Source organism: Triticum aestivum, chromosome 5A, assembly GCF_018294505.1.
Source record: "Triticum aestivum cultivar Chinese Spring chromosome 5A, IWGSC CS RefSeq v2.1, whole genome shotgun sequence".
NCBI lineage: Eukaryota > Viridiplantae > Streptophyta > Magnoliopsida > Poales > Poaceae > Triticum > Triticum aestivum.
The window spans coordinates 640709127-640724872 of NC_057806.1; positions in this window are offsets into that span (position 1 = coordinate 640709127).

Below are 15746 nucleotides of genomic sequence, written 5' to 3' on the forward strand. Positions count from 1 at the left end.
AGAGAGAAAATGAAAGATGTTCCCTATGCTTCAGCCATAGGCTCTATCATGTATGCAATGCTGTGTATGAGACCTGATGTGTGCCTTACTATAAGTTTAGCAGGGAGGTACCAAAGTAATCCAGGAGTGGATCACTGGACAGCGGTCAAGAACATCCTGAAATACCTGAAAAGGACTAAGGATATGTTTCTCATATATGGAGGTGACAAAGAGCTCACCGTAAAAGGTTACGTTGATGCAAGCTTTGACACTGATCCGGACAATTCTAAAATCGCAAACCGGATACGTGTTTACAATAAACGGTGGAGCTGTTAGTTGGTGCAGTTCTAAACAAAGCGTCGTATCGGGATCTACATGTGAAGCGGAGTACATAGCTGCTTCAGAAGCAGCAAATGAAGGAGTCTGGATGAAGGAGTTCATATCCGAACTAGGTGTCATACCTAGTGCATCGGGTCCAATGAAAATCTTTTGTGACAATACTGGTGCAATTGCCTTGGCAAAGGAATCCAGATTTCACAAAAGGACCAAGCACATCAAGAGACGCTTCAACTCCATCCGGGATCTAGTCCAGGTGGGAGACATAGAGATTTGCAAGATACATACGGATCTGAATGTTGCAGACCCGTTGACTAAGCCTCTTCCACGAGCAAAACATGATCAACACCAAGGCTCCATGGGTGTTAGAATCATTATAGTGTAATCTAGATTATTGACTCTAGTGCAAGTGGGAGACTGAAGGAAATATGCCCTAGAGGCAATAATAAAGTTATTATTTATTTCCTTATATCATGATAAATGTTTATTATTCATGCTAGAATTGTATTAACCAGAAACATAATACATGTGTGAATACATAGACAAACTTAGTGTCACTAGTATGCCTCTACTTGACTAGCTCGTTAATCAAAGATGGTTATGTTTCCTGACCATGAACAAAGTGTTGTTATTTGATTAACGAGGTCACATCATTAGTTGAATGATCTGATTGACATGACCCATTCCATTAGCTTAGCACCCGATCGTTTAGTATGTTGCTATTGCTTTCTTCATGACTTATACATGTTCCTATAACTATGAGATTATGCAACTCCCGTTTACCGGAGGAACACTTTGGGTACTACCAAACGTCACAACGTAACTGGGTGATTATAAAGGAGTACTACAGGTGTCTCCAAAGGTACATGTTGGGTTGGCGTATTTCGAGATTAGGATTTGTCACTCCGATTGTCGGAGAGGTATCTCTGGGCCCTCTCGGTAATACACATCACATAAGCCTTGCAAGCATTACAACTAATATGTTAGTTGTGAGATGATGTATTACGGAACGAGTAAAGAGACTTGCCGGTAATGATATTGAACTAGGTATTGGATACCGACGATCGAATCTCGGGCAAGTAACATACCGATGACAAAGGGAACAACGTATGTTGTTATGCGGTCTGACCGATAAAAGATCTTCGTAGAATATGTAGGAGCCAATATGGGCATCCAGGTCCCGCTATTGGTTATTGACCGGAGACGTGTCTCGGTCATGTCTACATTCTTCTCGAACCCGTAGGGTCCGCACGCTTACGGTTACGATGACAGTTATATTATGAGTTTATGCATTTTGGTGTACCGAAGGTTGTTCGGAGTCCCGGATGTGATCACGGATATGAAGAGGAGTCTCGAAATGATCGAGACGTAAAGATTGATATATTGGAAGCCTATGTTTGGATATCGGAAGTGTTCCGGGTGAAATCGGGATTTTACCGGAGTACCGGGAGGTTACCGGAACCCCCCGGGAGCCATATGGGCCTTCATGGGCCTTAGTGGAAAGGAGAAAGGGGCAGCCCAAGGTGGCCGCGCGCCTCCCCCCTCCACTAATCCTATTAGGACTAGGAGAGGTGGCCGGCCCCCCTCTCTCTCTTTCCCCCTTGGGGAATCCTAGTCCAACTAGGATTGAGGGGGGGGGGAGTCCTACTCCCGGAAGGAGTAGGACTCCTCCTGCGCCCTCCTCCTGGCCGGCGCCCCCTTCCCCTTGGCTCCTTTATATACTGAGGCAGAGGCACCCTAGAAACACACAAGTTGATCCACGTGATCTATTCCTTAGCCGTGTGCGGTGCCCCCAGCCACCATAGTCCTCGATAATACTGTAGCGGAGTTTAGGCGAAGCCCTGCTGCTGTAGTACATCAAGATCGTCACCACGCCGTCGTGCTGACGGAACTCTTCCCCGACAGTTTGCTGGATCGGAGTCCGGGGATCATCATCGAGCTGAACATGTGCTCGAACTCGGAGGTGTCGTAGTTTCGGTGCTTGATCGGTTGGATCGTGAAGACGTATGACTAATTCCTCTACGTTGCGTCAACGCTTCCGCAGTCGGTCTGCGTGGGTACGTAGACAACACTCTCCCCTCTCGTTGCTATGCATCACATGATCTTGTGTGTGCGTAGGAAATTTTTTGAAATTAGTACGAAACCCAACACCTATAACAAACCGGCACCAACGTTGATTAAGGAAACCCTTGAGAAGCTGGGCATGTTACCGGCGCGTATTGCTGAGTTGAAGAGAGCCGCTGCAAGAGCCGGAGCATTAGCTGCCTTATTCGAGCCAAGGCCTGGATTCCAGATCTTGAAGCGGAGGATATCATTAAAGGGTATCCAGGCGTTAAAGAAGACGGTTCAAACTTTGACAATGATGATCTTCGGCAGTTGACCAAACAGATGCGGCCAGCGGCCAGCAAATTAGCTGAAGACACCGATTTGTCCCATTTTCAACCGTTTTATGATGCAGAAGGGAAAAGATAGCCGACCGAGATCCATGAAGTCGAAGAACTTGTGCCTCCGATTCGTAAGCACACTTATGCCCCTGATATTAACCCTTCTGATCTTATCCATGAAGAAGCAGTATTCCGAGCCTTAACCGGAATTGATTGGTCAATGGCTGATTTCCAGCGGCTGGGGAAGGGATGAAGAAGTGCGTGCACCAACTGATCCACAACCGTCAAACTGTTGTGAGGAAGAATCTTGATCCGGTCGCTGGTTTATATGGCTACTTTGAAAAAAATGGCACTGTTGAGCCGCTTTAAAGCTTCATGTAATAGGATAGCTGAAACTTTGTTTATCTGCCATGCCATCGAGCATGCTTCATAGCCCTTTGTGACAATCTGAGCCGCCCTTCAGGATATATTTTATGCATAATCTATGATGACTTGCCTTCCTGGGTACAAAAAACTTAAAAGTGTCTAGAGATTTACCGCTAAACATGTCATAATATCCAAGAAGTATATAGTACTTGAGCTGAATAATCAAGTGTTTGTACAAAAAAAATGTACAGAACATACCTCCTTGAGTGAGCAAATGTGTATACAACAAACGTGTTTAACACCAACCCGATACGTTTGATAATCTCATCTTTCATAATGTCGGTCTATCTATTAAACCGGACCGGTATACCTACCGGATTTTCGTCATAATACTGGTGATCTAGTCAAACCATACCGGGTCAGTGACCACCGGTTTATAACTGATCATGAGCCAACAGCTAATGGTTGGAAAGCAAACCGGATCAAGGATGCTGGTTTAATAAAAAATACTTATGATTAAACAAAATTCAAATAGGAAAATATGTGAGGCTTTTTACGAGCTGCCAGGCTCCAAATCGAGGCTTTTCATGGGCTGCCAGGCCTCTGAGTTAAACTATTTAACAAAGCCTTTTAAGATGGGCCTCCAATTAACCAATCACTGTTTTAACTATGACAAGTTCAGGGTCTGTAAAAGATTGACTTGTCAAGCGTTCGATGGGTCATGCCAGGATTACCTGGATAGGAGTGGCTTACTTGATGAAGGCAGGTTAACCCGGGGTTTTAGGTGAATACACCAGGCTTCCAAGTCGTGGCTTGATAGCCAATTACGAGGGTCCTTTCAAACTCTTTGTTGCTTTGCAAAAAAGAGCCCCAAGTAACTTTGTGAGCGATGCTCAGCGTGTGCCTATGTTTGAGTTTGTACAGTGCACAATACTCTCTTTGGCTCCACAAATTTTTCCTTGCGTGGCTGAAATGCCTATCAAGAGGCGTAGCTGTGGTTCAAACATGACCAAGCCCCCTAGTGATTTTCTTTATCTTTACGCAGTTGCTAAATCCAGTTTAACAAAGACTCCGCTTTGACCGTTAACTTGTAAAAGCACACATAAGAAAGAACAGATACCCCGCTTATAACGGAGGCTCCGGTTTATTATATGGTATATACACTGTCATAAATATGTACAGGTGAAAAAGCCTATGGCTTCAAGTATAGTAAGGCCGAAGGAGAGCTATGTTCCATGGCCACTTTGTCTCCTCCTCCGATTGACGTGAGTCTTCATGCTCTCGAACATCAATGAGGTAGTAGGATCCGTTGTGCAGATTTTTGCTGACCACAAAGGGCCTTCCCAAGGGGGGGATAACTTATGCATATCAGTCTCATCCTGGATGAGCCGGAGCACCAAATCACTTTCTTGAAAGGTTCTAGTTTTAACCCGGCGGCTGTGATAACGCTGAAGATCTTGTTGATAAATCGCCAAACGCGCTGCTGCAAGATCCCACTCTTCATCCAACAGGTCCAGAGAATCCTGACGTGCCTTCTAATTATCAGCTTCAACATAAGCTGCCACACGGGGCGAATCGTGACGGATGTCACTAGGAAGAACCGCCTCTGCTCAATAAACCATGAAGAAAGGCATGTAACCTATAGACCTATTGGGTGTGGTATTGATGCTCCATAACACAGAAGGTAACTCCTCGACCCAACAACCCGGCATCCGCTTTAAGGGAACCATAAGCCTTGGTTTGATACCCCGCAGAATTTCTTGATTTACCCTTTCCGCTTGACCATTAGATTGGGGATGGGCCACTGATGCTAGATCAAGCCGGATGTGCTCACGTTGACAGAATTCTTCCATCTCTCCTTTTGACAAGTTAGTGCCATTATCTGTTATAATGCTATGTGGAAAGCCAAATCGGAATATCACCTTTTTGATGAATTGAACCGTTGTGGCTGCATCACACTTGCATGTACTGTGATAGTCCCCTTATGACCTGGCATTTTAAGCTGCAGATAAACATAACATGGCCTTGCCATAAACTTAGCATAAACCGGCCGCCCAAATAGAGCGTGATACGGACTTCTGATCTTCACCACGTCAAATGTCACTGTTTCTGACCTTGAATTGTAGTCATCTCCAAAAGCTACCTCCAAAGCTATCTTACCAACAGGATATGCAGACTTTCCAGGCACCACACCATGAAATACCATGTTTTGACGGTTTAAGATCCTTATCTGTCAACCCCATACGACGGAATGTATCATAATACAAAATATTGATACTACTTCCCCCATCCATGAGCACTTTAGTGAACTTGTATCCCCCAAATTGAGGGGCTACCACGAAGGCCAAATGACCTGGATTATCAACCAGGAGCGGGTGGTCCTCTCTGCTCCACAAGATAGGTTGCTCCGACCAGCGTAAATACTGAGGTACTGCCGGCTCAACAAAGTTGACTACCCTTTTGTGAAGCTTCTGGTTACGTTTGCACAAACTAGTAGTAAAGACATGATATTGCCCGATGTTCAGCTGTTTGGGATTGCTCTGATAACCCGACTGCTGCTGCTGCTGCCGATTCCCCTGATGGTTGTAACCTCCCTGGTTACCTTGGTGTCCTTGATTGACGTGTCCGGTTTGATTGCCTGGAAACCCTGAACCGGAACCACTGCCTCCGTAACCCGGCCCGTGGGAACCTCCTCCTGAACCGCCGGGCGAGCCGTTGTCATATTGGAACATATTGGAATTCTTGAAATCCCGCATGATATAACAATCTTTCCAGAGATGTGATGTCGGTTTCTCCTTTGATCCATGCTTTGGACAGGGCTGATTTAACAAACGCTCTAAATTGTTACCTGGACCTCCACCCCTCTGGGGTTGCTTGCCTTGATGGCGCTGGCCATTCTCCTGCGTGTTGGTATTTGCGACAAAGTCCAAACCACTGTCGGCCTTGCGCTTACCAGCGTTTCCATGGCCTGCCGAATTGTGTTGTTGGCCTTTGGCATTGCCGGTCCTCTTACCCTTCTCCGGTTTGTCCTCCTCTGAATCTGGATCCTTGGTATTATCTGAATCGGCATATTTAACCAAGGCAGCCATGAGTGTTGACATGTCGTTGCAATGACGTTTGAGCCTTCCCAACTTCTGTTTCAACGGTTTGAAACCGCAATTACCCTCTAACGTTAACACTGCAGTGTCTGCGTTGATACGATCTGACGAATGCAAAATCGCCGAGACCCGTTTGACCCAATGGGTCGTGGACTCCCCTTCCTCCTGGACACAAGCGGCCAGATCTACAATTGACATCGGCTGCTTACACGTATCCTTGAAGTTCTGGATAAACCGGTGCTTCAATTCGGCCCATGATCCAATAGAGTTGATCGGCAAGCTCTTCAACCAAGTGCGAGTTGTTCCTTCCAACATCATGGTGAAATATTTAGCACACACCGCCTCGTCCACATCTAACATCTCCATTGCCATCTCATAGCTCTCCACCCACGCCTCTGGCTGCAAATCGGCGGTATAATTTGGTACCTTACGAGGGCCCTTGAAATCCTTGGGTAGTCGCACATTACGCAAAGTAGGAGATAAACACGGTACCCCTAAGGAACTGAAGATCGCCCCTGGCTCCACGGAGGCAGTGGGGTGAACCGGAGTATGCTGTCGTGCCTCGTGTCTAGCTGTCAACTCGGCCTCTCGACGTGCGCGGCCATGATCCACAACATCTTGCGCATTAGCACCTCCCCCAGCCGGGTTGTTCCCTCGTGGCGAATTTCGACGGCGTGCACTACTGGACACGGCCGGTTCGTCTTCCACGTGTCTGCTATAACTCCGGCTTGGGCGGGGAGTGGAGTGAATCCTCTCACGGCTGTGTGAATATGCTTGTTGTTGATTTAGTGTTGTCTGAAGGAGATCCCTGGCCCGACGCGCTTCCACTGCCACTGGTGACTCGCCGTCGGTTGGGAGGGCCGCCAGGCGTGCGTAGTGGCCACAATGTTGTCCATCGGGTTGGAATAATGCCCGGGCGGCGTTGATGGTACAACATTGTTCCGGTGAGGCAGGTCCGTCGTGCGCGGCTGAACCGGTGCTCCTGCTCCCGGCGCCCCCGCCTGGTTTAGTGTGGGTTGGTTGCCAGCTCCTGCACCTGGCGCGTTGAAAAGATTCTGCGGCTCATAAACCGACGGGAGACGTGATTGGTACCTTCTTCTCATGACTTCCTCCGAAGCATTCTGATCCAGTCTAATCCGGTAAGCCTGTGCTTCCAACTCGGCCTACTCCGTAGCCATCCTGGCGTTCTCTGCTGCCAGGTCCGCTTTGGCCTAGGCTATCTGATCTTTCACCTTTGCAATCTCCACATCGTGCTGATCCCTGGCTGCTGCATCTACCTCCGCGGACATCAATGTTGCCAAAGCATCGAACAAATCAAATAAGACTTGGGCCGGAGGTGGCGCCGAGCTTCCTGCCCCTGCTGGCGTGGCTGTTGTTGAACTAGAGAGCATTGCTGCAGCGGTAGATGAATGAGGCGCCGGTTGTGTGTCGGCCATGAAGATGGCAGCCCGGTTTGGCAGACCGGGGGAATCCGGAATACTGTTGCCCTTGGATCCTCCCTCAATCTGGATGTCCTGCAACTGGTAAAGTGATTCGGTTTCTCCAGAAGAATCATCATCAGGGCAGACTACGGTTTCTCCTTCGGACACCGGTCCATCCTCGTGCCCTGATCCATGGATGACACCTACGAAAACATGCCTTGCCTCAGGCTGAACCGGCGAAGGACTTGCACGCCGAGCTGTTTTGATGATGTCGGTGCAGATGTCCGGCTCGGGGGCCGGTTCGCCAATCTTGTCGATGAAGACGTGAATCCCACCAAAGGGGACCCGGTACCCATATTCAATTGAATCGGCCTCGGGACCCCATCATGCGTTGTCGATATAGAGCTTGCCGCGGCGACTCTTCGTCATCTGGCCCACAGCGTATCCCTTAAGTCCATCGAAGCTGCCCTTCAAGAACTCAAAACCATCATGCGATAGCCCCACGGTGGGTGCCAACTGTCGTGGGTTTGTCACGGTAGATGTCCTCATGAAAGGACTTAGTTGTGGAACCATCACGATAGGTTAGCTCAAAGGGGTTAAACCGGACAAGGGGACACAGGAGTTTATACTAGTTCGGCCCCTTCGATGAAGGTAAAGCCTACGTCTAGTTGTGATTGGTATTGCTAGGGTTTCGAAGGCCAGGGAGCGAATCCGCTTTGTCTGGCTTTCGAATTGTTGTTGTCTGTCCCTAAACCGCGGCCGGGTCGTCCCTTTATATACATAGGTTGACGCCCGCCGGGCTACAGAGTCCCGAAGCCGGTTTATAAACGTATCCGGTTCGGTCTCTCTCTTTCTATCTTACTATACAAGTTACATGACTGGCTCGGTTTACATTTACATATTGTACTCGCCTCTGGGCCCTCCGTAAAGCACTAGCATCTTTACATCTTCATGGGCTTCTAATCTTCAAAGAGTCAACCCGGCTACCCAAGGCCGGTTTACCTCCAGTAGTAATATCCCCAACACAATCTCCCCAAGCAGTTTTGTGAGAGGTGCTTTGAGCAGGGAGATCAAAAATGGCAGCAAAATGAGCTTGGACTCGGGTTTGAGCTGGATATTCGTGTTTGTTGGAGGAAGAGGAAGTGTGTGGGTGCAGGAATAAGTGGAGGAGGGCCACCGTGGGCCCATGAGGCAGGGGGCTCGCCCTAGAGGGGTAGGCACGCCCTCCACCCTCGTGGGCAGGTGGTTGGCCCCCTAGTGTGTTCTCAGTTCCATAAATCCTCAAATATTCTAGAAAAAAATCATATTTAAATTTCAGGGCATTTGGAGAACTTTTATTTTCGAGGTATTTTTAAATTGAGCGGATAATCAGGTAACAGGCAGAAAAATATTTATTTTTATTTTATTTAATATAAATAACAGAAAGTAAAAGTGGGCTACAGAAGGTTGTGCTTTCTAGTTTCATCCATCTCATGATCATCAAAAGGAATCCACTAACAAGGTTGATCAAGTCTTGTTAACGAACTCATTCCGAATAACATGGAACCAGAGAAATTTACAATAACACTATGTTACCTCAACGGGGATATGCACATCCCCAATAATAAGAATATCATATTTCTTCTTGACAGTAGGAAGAGGAAATTCAAAACCTCCAAATATAATCGATGGAATTTTTCCAATAGAGTTGATACTATGAACTTGAGGTTGTTTCCTCGGAAAGTGTACCGTATGCTCATTACCATTAACATGAAAAGTGACATTGCCTTTAGTGCAATCAATAACAGCCCCTGCAGTATTCAAAAAGGGTCTTCAAAGAATAATAGACATACCATCTGTAAGGGCATATTTATCCCTAAGGTGTTTTGGTGATTGATGACAATGCGTTTGCGGACTAATCGTGTGCCTTGAGTATCCCAGACACTTCGTCGCTAGGCACAAGACGGTTGGGTGCCCCTCGAAGACTGTTGAAGACGGCATCTTTTCTACGTTTCTTTTTGGTGGATTTGAGTCGTAGGAAAGCCGTACTATTAAGAGGGGGTCCGCGTCGGAAAGGTTTGGGTGGAATCATCACGTACATGTCTCCTTCTTGTCCCCTCCGCTTTCTCGCCTCCCTGGTTCTGGCTGCTGAGTTGGCTCGCGGTAGTATTGCTCCCAGGAGAGCGGTAGTACCGTAGGCACCAGCGGTAGTACCATGCGGTGGCGCGGTAGTACCGCAGGTGCCCACGGTAGTACCGCTCCCCTGGAGCAGCACTACTGTTGGCCACCAGGCTAGTACCGCTCCTTCGCAGTAGTAGGGGCGGATGTAATGTTTTACATCCGCACCTACCGCCACAGTACCGCTTTCGCTCCGTGGTAGTACCGTGCTAGGTTGTCAGGTAGTAGTACCGCACCTCGGCAGTACTACTGTGTCGGGTTTTTGCTTCTTCCGTTTCTTTGGGGAAGTAGGCACGGTTGTTTCCTCCCCCCTGGCTAGGGGATTTCTGCCTTGCGGTAGTGCCGCATGGCGGCGCGGTAGTACCGCGCTCATGGAAGTACCGCCCTCAGCTCCTGCGCCTCAAAACTGACCTTGTCGTTGCTAGGTTTGCGGCAGTACCGCGGGCCTGTACGGTAGTACCGCGCGGCCCTGCGGTAGTACCGCTGGCCATGGGCTGGTAGGTGGGTAATGGTTGGATCTTTGTCCTACACTATATAAGGGGTCCCCTTGTTCCCCGTTGACTCACCTCTTCCAACCCTAAGCTCCATTGTTGCTCTAAGCTCCATTTTCGCCCGATCTCACTCCCTAGCCAATCAAACTTGTTGATTTGCTCGGGAGTGGTTGAGAAGGTCTCGATCCACACTTCCACCAAGAGAAATTTGATTCCCCCCACTAATCCCTTGCGGATCTTGTTACTCTTGGGTGTTTGAGCATCCTAGACGGTTGAGGTCACCTTGAAGCCATAGTCCATTGTGGTGAAGCTTCGTGGTGTCGTTGGGAGCCTCCAATTGAGTTGTGGAGATTGCCCCAACCTTGTTTGTAAAGGTTCGGTCGCCGCCTCCAAGGGCACCAATAGTGGAATCACGGCATCTCGCATTGTGTGAGGACGTGAGGAGAATACGGTGGCCCTAGTGGCCTCTTGGGGAGCATTGTGCCTCCACACCAATCCAACGGAGACGTGCTTCCTCTCAAAGGGAAGGAACTTCGGCAACACATCCTCGTCTCCACCGTCTTCACTCTTGGTTATCTCGTGCCTTTACTTGTGCAAGCTTATTTGTATCTTTTATCTTACTTGCTTGTGTTCCTATCCTTGTTGCATCATATAGGTTGCTGAAAGTGGAACTATCCCTAGGTGGATTTGGTAATTCATAACAACATGTAGCTCATTGAGCTAATGCTATTACAAGATGACTATTTCAGGAAAGCTCAATGATTGGCATGGCATGGATGTGAAAGTGGAACCCTCAAAATGCTAAGGACAAAGGATTGGCTCAAGCTCAAAAGCTCAAGACTCTTCATTTTATATTTAAGTGATCCAAGATCACATTGAGTCTTTAGGAAAAGCCAATACTATCAAGGAGGGATGAGGTGTTGCTTAATGAGCCTTTTGCTTCATGTGCTTAGTGATATGCTCCAAAACCGTCAACTACTTTCCCATATCCACATATGACCTAAACCCTAAGCCAAACTCGGTCCTACCGATTCTTTCTATCCGGCGCCACCGAGTTTCACTTGTCATAAGCCACTGCCAAACCCTAGCAATTCGATTCTACCGATAGGATCTCGGTCTCACCGAGATGGGATTGCAAACTCTCTGTTTCCCTTTCGTAACTTTTCGGTCTCACCAAAAGAGCGAATCGGTCCCACCGAGATTGTAGTGTAAACTCTCTTTTTCCTTTTTGTAACTTTTCGGTCTCACCAAAAGAGCAAATCGGTCCCACCGAGTTTACCTGACCAACTCTTTGGTTAGCTTATTACCAAACTCGGTCTCACCGAGTTTGTGTAATCGGTCTCACCGAGATTATGTTATGCCCAAACCCTAACCATATCGGTCCTACCGAGTTGCATGTCAGTCCCACCGAAAATCTCTAAGGGTCACTAGGTTTACCTTTTCAGTCCGATCGAGTTTGTTGATTCGGTCCCACCGAGATTGGAAAACTGTGTGTAATGGTTGGATTTTGTGTGGAGGCTATATATACTCCTCCACCTCCTCTTCATTCATGGAGAGAGCCATCAGAACACATACACAATTACAACTCATATGTTCTGAGAGAGAACCACCTACTCATGTGTTGAGACCAAGATATTCCATTCCTACCATATGAATCTTGATCTCTAGCCTTCCCCAAGTTGCTTTCCACTCAAATCTTCTTTCCACAAAATCCAAATCCTATGAGAGAGAGTTGAGTGTTGGGGAGACTATCATTTGAAGCACAAGAGCAAGGAGTTCATCATCAACAGACCATTTGTTACTTCTTGGAGAGTGGTGTCTCCTAGATTGGCTAGGTGTCACTTGGGAGCCTCTGACAAGATTGTGGAGTTGAACCAAGGAGTTTGTAAGGGCAAGGAGATCGCCTACTTCATGAAGATCTACCGCTAGTGAGGCAAGTCCTTCGTGGGCGATGGCCATGGTGGGATAGACAAGGTTGCTACTTCGTGGACCCTTCGTGGGTGGAGCCCTCCGTGGACTCGCGCGACCGTTACCCTTCGTGAGTTGAAGTCTCCATCAATGTGGATGTAGGATAGCACCACCTATCCGAACCACGGGAAAAACATCCGTGTCTCCAATTGCGTTTGAATTCTCCAAACCCTTCCCTTTACACTCTTGCAAGTTGCATGCTTTACTTTCCGCTGCCAATATACTCTTTGCATGCTTGCTTGAATTGTGTGATGATTGCTTGACTTGTCCTACAATAGCTAAAATCTGCCAAGAACTAAAATTGGGAAAAGGTTAAGTTTTTATTTGGTCAAGTAGTCTAATCACCCCCCCCTCTAGACATACTTTCGATCCTACAAGTGGTATCAGAGCTTTATTCTCCATTTGCTTTGATCTCCATAGCTTTTGGTGGTCATAGCCTTGGTTTCACAACCTAGGAGAGTATGGCGTCTTGCGAGGGAAATTATCACCGTAGAGGTCCTTACTTTGATGGTACTAATTTTGCTAGTTGGAAGCATAAAATGAAAATGCATATTCTTGGACATAACCCCGCCGTTTGGGCTATTGTGTGTGTTGGTTTGCAAGGTGACTTCTTTGATGGGAAAGAACCAAACCATGAAGCTACCGCGGATGAGTTGAAGATGTTGCAATACAATGCTCAAGCTTGTGATATTCTCTTCAACGGATTGTGCCCCGAAGAATTCAACAAAATCAGCCGTCTTGAGAATGAAAAGGAAATTGGGACACTTTGATTGATATGCACGAAGGTACCGACTCCGTCAAGGAATCCAAGTTGGATGTGCTTCAAAGTCAACTTGACAAGTTCAAAATGAAGGATGGTGAAGGTGTCGCTGAAATGTACTCTAGGCTTGCTCTCATCACAAATGAGATTGCCGGCTTAGGAAGTGAAGAGATGACCGATAGATTCATCATCAAGAAGATTCTAAGAGCCTTGGATGGAAAATATGATACCGTGTGCACATTGATCCAAATGATGTCCAATTACAAAGATCTTAAGCCAACAGAGGTGATTGGAAGAATTGTTGCTCATGAGATGTCACTTAAGGATAAAGAGAAACTTCACAACAAATCAAGTGGTGCCTACAAAGCCTCATGTGAAGCCCCTACATCATCAAGTGAGAAACAAAACTTCAATGAAGAATTGAGCTTAATGGTGAAGAACTTCAACAAGTTCTACAAGAGTAGAAGCAAATATAGAAGCTTCAAGTCAAGGTCCTACAATGACAAAAGATCTTCTAGTCGAGAGCGAAACTGCTACAGTTGTGGAAGACCCGGACACTATTCCAATGAGTGTACGGCTCCCTACAAGAGAAGAGAAGATTCTCCAAAAAGAAGAAGCAAAGAATCACCACCAAGAGAGAGGAGTAGAGATGATCGTTATGAACGAAGATACTCACGGAGAAGCAAGGATTCGGAAAGGAAGGAAAAATCATCAAGGAGCTACACAAAACGAAGACATCAAGCTCATGTTGGTGAATGGGTATCCGGCTCCGACTCCGACAGCCACTCCGAGAGAAGTTATCACTCCGACTCCGAAGATACTCAAGATGAAGGTGTTGCTGGTCTAGCACTTGTGTCAACCAACTCCTACGACATATTTGACTCACCAAATGAAGGAATTGGAAGATGCTTCATGGCCAAAGGTCCTAAGGTAACACACCCCGAGTATGTTGATTTCAATAGTGATGAAGATGACTTGTTAGGTGATGATTTGCTTGTTGACAACTCTAGTGATGAATACTATGATGAAACGTCAATTAATCATGCTAATCAAGATAAAACGAATGACAATGATAAGGAGAAGATTGAGGCTCTAACTAAAGAACTAAACACTCTTAAGTTAGCTCATGAAACTATCTTCGAAGATCATCGAGAACTTTTAAGAGCTCAGGAGAAATTACGCTTTGAAAACCTCAATCTTGAGCAAGAGCATGAGTTCTTAAAAGCAATCAATGATGATCTCCGCAAGAAAAGTTCTTCTTACATTGCCAAGCGTTTACTCTTATCCACTTACATGCCTCAAGTCAAGTCTAGTAACAAGAACAAGAAAGATTCTTCCTCTAGCAGTAACAATGATCATGCTAAATCCAATATTGTTGCTTCTAGTAGTTCTCTTGATTCCACTAATGATTCTCTTAGCCAAGTTACACTTGAGCAAGAAAATAGCTTATTGAAGGGAATTATAGAGAAAGGAGTGTACAAAAGCCTTGCCGGGAGTAAGCAATTCGAGGAAATTGATGCATTTGAAGAAGCTCCTAAGACCTTAGTCAAGTGGATTCCAAGACTACTTCAAGTTCCACTTCATCAAGTACGACTACAACTCCAAGGATTCCCATCAAGATGGTGTGGATCCAAAAGAAGAAGAACTAGAGAGTTCTTGAGGGTGACTCCGCCAACATACTTCACTCTTATCATTTTGGCAAGAACAAGTGCAATCAACTTCCACATCTTGCACTAGTTCAAGGAGTCACAAACCCTCTTGTTGGTAAGACAAGGGACAAGGTAACCTAAAAGTTTTCATGGACATCATCTTGTGTGTGCATCACTCTATGTCTATGGATATCCTTGTTTGTTCCTTGTGGGACTAACCCATGTAGGTATTGAAAGTGCAATTCACTCAAATGGATAGCTCCAAGTGATCTACATCAACATTGAGCATCCACATCTTCAACATCTACATGAAGTCATCATCAACAAAACCCGAGGTTAGTTCATCCCTCTAAGGGGGGATATCGCATCTAGGGGGAGCTTTACTCTAAGACTTGAGCTACAGCAACTCTAAAGATGTGAACACAACAATGCTTTATGTAAAAGTGGTAACCCCACTTGAGCTTAAACGATGAGTATGACCTATGATCAAGTGTTCTCACTTGACTCCTAAGTCAATATACTCATATATAGATGACCTTGTCATCACAAATTGCTTGATAGATGCTAGAATTGGTTGTGCATGCCTTGTCACATATTTCATTTGCCATCTTATTGTGTGAGCATGCTGGTTGCATATTTTACTCATTCGAGGACATCCACTTGTTGTTTTGATTGTTTGGTTTTATTTCCTTTTGCCAAGTGGATGGACAAGAATGCCTAAGAACCTCCTCTAGCTATCAATGCTTTTCTCGTCTCAAACTCTATTCATGCTACATCACAAAATTTGATCAAGTCAGATTCGAACCACTCTGTGTGAGGAGCGCTTGGAGTCCCCGATTCGTCATAGACTTAAACTTCCAAAACCTCTTTATGATTCTCGGTCTGACTGATACCCTACTTTCGGTCCTACCAAGATCATTAAGTTGATCTAGGTTTTCGATCTCGGTGCAACCGATTTGAACCATTCGGTCACACCGAGTTGCAACAACTGTATACAGTTTTGCATCTCGGTGCCACCGAGTTGTTCCACTCGGTCACACCGACAGGGTCGGGCTATATATAGTCACGGGCAAAAATTTGGAAATTTCTCCGGACCCCTTCGCCCGCGTGATAGCCTGCTCTGCCAACTTGGTCTCC